The sequence below is a fragment of the Arachis ipaensis genome, chromosome B08, assembly GCF_000816755.2.
Source record: "Arachis ipaensis cultivar K30076 chromosome B08, Araip1.1, whole genome shotgun sequence".
Classification (NCBI taxonomy): domain Eukaryota; kingdom Viridiplantae; phylum Streptophyta; class Magnoliopsida; order Fabales; family Fabaceae; genus Arachis; species Arachis ipaensis.
Window position 1 is genome coordinate 70582227 of NC_029792.2, and position 6613 is coordinate 70588839.

Here is a 6613-nt window from a genome sequence, read left to right on the forward strand (position 1 = left end):
ACGACTATCTGTCATGAATACTATGCTTGAGACACACCCCATGAGACTAGATAAATAAGAAGATCCTAATAAGAAAAAGGGAAAGAACAATAAAAGTTGAGGAATAAAAGAAAAATGGTAAGCAATAAGGCTAGGCACTAATGGTTTTAATCTTGAGACATGTGTCTGTCGTACTCCTGTGTGAGGGATCTACTTGGATGAATAAGCTCTTAGGGGTGCCTTATCACTTGGTAACTTGGGTTAACTAACACGGGATTATCAGCTGAAAGTCCACTATCAAGAGTAACCCTCACTACAGAGCATTTAGTAACCCAAAGAGGTGCTGGACACCAAGGTCTCAAGAAAAGAAAATACATACACTATGTGCCTGTGGTGTGTATGTATGGGGGATAGACTTGAGCAAGTAAGTCCTTAGGGGTGTTTCAACACCTAGCACCTTGAACCAACTGGTTCGGGAGTGTTGGCTGAAAGCTTATTTTAAAGAGTTGTCCCCTTGCAGAACACTTAGCCTAAGGACACAAATAAGCCCTGAAGTAACAACAAAAGGATCAATGAATAAAAGTCTCATGGGATGCAATCAAAGTGAGTGTTCTAGGACAAGATAAAGGTCTGAAAGCCAGGAATGAACCTAAGTTGCTATGCATGAAACCACCATAAAACCAGGGACATGACTTCCATAAGAATGACTCATTCCTCTTGGCATTCCATTCATCATTCTCTGGTTCCAATACTCGCTTAGGGACAAGCAAGCTTTAAGTTTGGTGTTGTGATGCTAGGGCATTTTGGCCAGTTTCACTGACCTTTTTTTTACTGTTTTTAGGGTAGTTTCATGCATTTCCTTAGGAAATAAGCTAGTTTTGGGTAGATATTCACTTACATCTTGAAAGCTAACGTGAAGAAGGAAGGTGATTGCCAACGTTAGTGACACCCAACATTATCACTAATGTTGGAAGGAGCCACACATGCCACCATGAGCCACGTTAACTCCCACATTAACTTAGTTAACGTGGAAGCTAACGTGGATAAGGGAATGATGAGCCAACGTTAGTGACACTCAACTTTGTCACTAACGTTGGAAATGGCTAGCAAGGCCACGTTAGAAGCCATGTTAACCTAGTTAACGTGGACTCTAACGTGGAAAATATGGGCAATTTGGAACGTTAGTGACAATGGTAAGTGTCACTAACGTTCTCGAAGGATGGCAAGCCTACGTTAAAAGAGCCACGTTAACTAAGTTAACGTGGACTCTAACGTAAGGAAGGGGGAGGCTTCTCAACGTTATTGGGAAAGTTGAGTCCCAATAACGTGTGCGAAGGACATAGTGGAAACATTAGTGGCAACGTTTGTGCCACTAACGTTGAGGTTAACGTGGCTTTTAACTTTTGTGAGGAACGTTAGTGAAAAAGGTGATTGTCACTAACGTTCTCGAACCCATATTTTCACTGAACGTTAACACCACTAACTTCCTGAGCCAAAGTCCCTACCCACTTCAAACTTTCTCTCTGCAAGTAAAAGCTAAGCCCAATGAAGAAGAGAACTGCTTCAAACTCAAGATCCAAAGGCCCAAGACTTGAAGAATCAACTAGAAGAACAGAAGAGTAGTATATATAGGAGTAGCTTTGAATTATTTAGGGAGTTGGAAAATATAGGGAGCCTCTTGGCATAGAACTACTCTCTGTATTTTTACTTTCTCTGCACTTCTAGTTTTCATCATGTATTCTCCATCTTTGTTTTCATTTTCCAGAGCTATGAACAACTAAACCCCTTTCATTGGGTTAGGGAGCTCTGTTGTAATTTGATGGATCAATACTAGTTTTCATTATTCTTCTTCTATATTTTCTCTTGATTTTACTTGAAAGCTTTCGATCTTCATCCAGTTGGGTAGTTATCTTGGAAAATAAGCTATTCATACTTGGATCTCTTCTGAACCTTGAAAGAGGAATAAAGAGATCAAGCTAGAAATGCTTTCTCTTGCTGGACCAAATTGGGTTTGGATGGATATGTGACTATAATCCTCTCAACACTTGATTTGGGAAATGCATGTGGTATAATCAGTGACCATACTTCATCTCTTCTCATGAGCAATTGACCAAGGAATTGGCTATTGATCAAGATTTGAGAGATTGAATTACAAGAAATTGTAATCCAATCACTTAAGATTGCCAAGGAGATCAATGAGTGCATATATTGAGGAAGAGATGAAAATGAGATTGATCTGGAGAATGCAACATCTCCTAAGCCCAATGAACTCCCCATTTCTGATCTTACCCATTCTCTTTAATTTCTGTCATTTACATTTATGAGCAATTCCCCCATTCCCATTTAAGATTCTGCAATTTACTTTCTGCTATTTACTTTTCCGCCATTTAATTTTCTGCAATTCTCAACTCAATTTCTGATTCGCTCAACTAGAACATTCCTCTAATTAAAGTTGCTTGATCAATCAATCCTTGTGGGATTCGACCTCACTCTATTGTGAGTTTTTACTTGACGACAAATTCGGTACACTTGTCGAAGGATATTTGTTATGAGACAAGTTTTCCGTGCATCATCTTGGTTACTCCGGTTCCCCTCTGGGGCCGAGACCAATGAACTCCATTATCACTTATGTATTTTCAATGGTAGAGTTTCTACACACCATAGATTAAGGTGTAGAGCTCTGCTGTTCCTCATGAATTAATGCAAAGTACTATTGTTTTTCTATTCAATTCAAGCTTATTCCCATTCTAAGATGTTCATTCGCACCCAATAACATGATGAATGTGATGATTATGTGACGCTCATCATCATTCTCACTTACGAATGCGTGCCTGACAAACACTTCCGTTCTACATGCAAACAAGCTAGAATGAATATCTCTTAGATATCTAATACAGAGGACCAAGTCCAAGATATTAGAGTCTTCGTGGTATAAGTTAGAACCCATGGATGGCCATTCCTGAGATCCGGAAAGTCTAAACCTTGTCTGTGGTATTCCGAGTAGGATCTGGGAAGGGATGGCTGTGACAAGCTTCAAACTCGCGAGTGCTAGGTGTAGTGACAGACGCAAAAGGATAGTAAATCTTATTCCAGTATGATCGAGAACCGACAGATGATTAGTCATGCAGTGACAGCGTATTGGATCATTTTCACAGAGAGGACGGGATGTATCCATTGACAACGGTGATGCCCAACATACAGCTTGCCATGGAAGGGAGTAGGAATGATTGGATGAAGACAGCAGGAAAGCAGAGGTTCAGGAGGAACGAAAGCATCTCTATACGCTTATATGAAATTCTCACCAATGAATTACATAAGTATCTCTATCCTAGTTTATATTTTATTTATGTTTTTATTATCAATTCACCATAACCATTTGAATCCGCTTGACTGAGATTTACAAAATGACCATAGCTTGCTTCAAGCCAACAATCTCCGTGAGATCGACCCTTACTCACGTAAGGTTTATTACTTGGACGACCCAGTGCACTTGCTGGTTAGTTGTGCGAAGTTGTGACAAAGTGTGATTCACGTTTGAGAGCACCAAGTCTTTGGCGCCATTGTTGATGATCGCAATTTCGTGCACCAACGCGCACACATGAAAAGGTGACACATACGCGTGACATGACGCGTATGCCTGACAAGAAAATGCCAGACGACGCGCACGGGTGACCCACGCGCACGTGTGACGAGCGGCACGTGACCTCATTAAAGTGAAAACACTGGGGGCAATTTCTGAGCCTCCCAGGCCCAAATCCAACTCATTTCTGAGGCTATTTGATGCAGAATTCAAGAGGGGTCAGGGGGGAGCAATTAGGTAGTGTAGGAATCATGCTTTAGGTAGTTTCTAGAGAGAGAAGCTCCATCTTCTCTCTAGAATTAGGGTAGATTTAGGGTAGATTTCTTCTAGGTTTAGTCTTTAATTCTTGTTTTCATCTTGTTTTATTTATAATTTCTTGTTCTTACATCTTTGTTCTTCTTAGTTTTCTTGTTAATTTTCCTTTTATGCCTCTTTTTATGTTCATGCACTTTTGTTAATTTTCATTTTCTTTAATGCAATTTTGAGGTATTTTATGTTTAATGTGCTTTCCCTAGTTATTATTTTTAATTTCTTGCATTGGGTAGTTGTAGAATTTACTATTCTTGCACTTTTATGATGTTTTCCTTTTATGCCTTCCAAGTGTTTGACAAAATGCTTAGTTTGACGTTAGAGTAGATTTTTGAGCATTCTTGGCTTGGAAAGAGAAATTAGGTAATCTTGAGTCATTAATACCCAACTTATGTTGGTGATCTTGAGTTGTTAGTTAATATTGTTACCATTGACTCTATTCTCTTGCTAATTCAATTAGTGAGTTAATTAGGACTTATGGATTGAGATTAACTAGTCTTATTCGACTTTCTCTCAAGTGAAGATAACATTATACCTTCTTCCTATGTTGGATATGAGTAAATAGGATTAGATCTTGTTAATCATTGTATGATAATTAAGGACTGATGTGTGGAAAATGATCCAACACAAAACTCACCGGCAAGTGTACTGGGTCGCATCAAGTAATAATAACTCACATGAGTGAGGTCGATCCCACAGGAATTGAATGATTGAGCAATTTTGGTTTAGTGGTTGATTTAGTCAAGCGAACAAGAGTTGATTTGAGTGATTTGTAATTGACAGAAGCTAAATTGCATGAATTGTAAAGGGAGAGGGGCAATTAACTCTAAATTAAAGGGCAAAGAAAGTAAAGAAGCTGAATCTTAAAGTGCAAGTAATATAAATTGCAAAAACTTAGATTGCAAGAAATGTAAATGACTGAAACTTAAAGTGTAAGAAATGTAAATTTCCTGAATTATAAAAGGAATTGGGAAATTGGGATTGCAGAAATTAAATAAGAGAAAGTAAAATGGCATTAAACAGAGAAGTGGAGTATGAATTAAAATTGCAACAGATCAACTCAGAAGAGAACAACTGCTTGAAAATTTGAACAACAAGCAAAATGTAACATCAATTGCAATGGTTCAAAAGAAATCACAGATCTCAGGGTTAGAAGAGACTAGAGAACAAGTCTAGATCTCAATCCTTTCTTGATCCAATTAAGAACACAATTGCAAAAAAAATGAAAAATGGAGATCAGTAAAGAAACTTGAATTATGCAAGAAAAGGAAACAAAGAGATCTCAAAGGTGAGGTTGAGACAGAATTTTCTCAACTCTTCACTATCAAGACTCAAGCAAGCTTTGCAGAAAAGAAAACAAGAAACCCAGCGAGGAAGAGAACTCAATTCTCCTCCCAATTCTCCAAGATCCAAAATCAAAGTTACAGAATGAAAATTTCTAAAAAAGATAAAAACATTCAAAGTAAAAGTTCCGGTCCTTTCTAAATCAAATTAACTTCTATTTATACACTTTCTTCTATTGATCATTAAGCCTTGAAATTGGGGCTTGGCCTTGATGGAATTGGATTGAAGATAGCCTCAGTTGATTGCTCTTGGACTTGAGAAGAAATCCGTTTGTAATTTGGACTTTGGAGCATTCACGTTTGAGTCAACGTTTAACGTTTGCGTGTTAGCATTATGCAGAACGGTGCTTTTCTGTCACTCACGTTTGAGTTCACGTTTGAGGTCAAACGTGAGCTCAAACATGGTTTTCTCCAGGGAAATTTTTAGCCAACGTTTGACCTCAAGTTTGAGGCAAACGTTGGCACAAACGTTTAGTCCTCCTGGTGCATTTTTTTGAGCCAACGTTTGACCTCAAGTTTGAGGCAAACGTTGGCGCAAACGTTGGCTCCTCCTGGGTTAATTTTTTGAGCCAACATTTGACCTCAAGTTTGAGGCAAACGCTGGCACAAACGTTGCTTCCTCCAGGGTTAAGTTTTGAGCTATTGTTTGACCTCAAGTTTGAGGCAAACATTGGCGCAAACGTTGCTTCCTCCAGGGTTCTTCTTAAGCCAACGTTTGACCTCAAGTTTGAGGCAAACGTTGGCACAAACGTGAGCTCTTCCTAGGGTGGTTTTGCTGCCTTCATTTCCATTGCTGCCATCCCCTTTCTTCAACCTTCCTCCAAGTCTTTTGGTCACCTGTCATCAATCAACAAATGCATCAAAGCTATGCTAAAATCATGAGACTTCTTCTCATCCTTGACATATAAGCAATTATAGCACAAAACCTCATGAAAATGCATCAAATTACTCATGGTTGATTGAATCCAAATACACATGAATTTCCACCCAAATGGCTTACTTGTAACCCAAGAAAGTGTATAAAACCTATTAAAAACAAAGGAAAAAGGCTAGTAAAACTAGGCTAAGATGCCTTGGCATCACAACACCAAACCTAAATCTTGCTTGTCCCCAAGCAAGCATCAAACATAAGAGAGAACGGCATGAAACAGAGAAGTGTGCATATTCTTATTGAGCATATAGTTGAATTTAGTCCATGGGATTTGTATGCAGACAATGGTGGTTCATTTATTGCTTGCTATTACATAAGAGATGTTTTCTCAAAGGTTTACTAAGTTTGCTGCTATAAGGCTTTACTTTGGCTTGTTCCCTTGCTAACTTTTCCTTTTTTGTTTTTCTCAAAGAGCTTGTTATTCTTTGAAGGCTTAGTGGCAAATGTTGCAGCAGCCTTTGGCTTAATTTT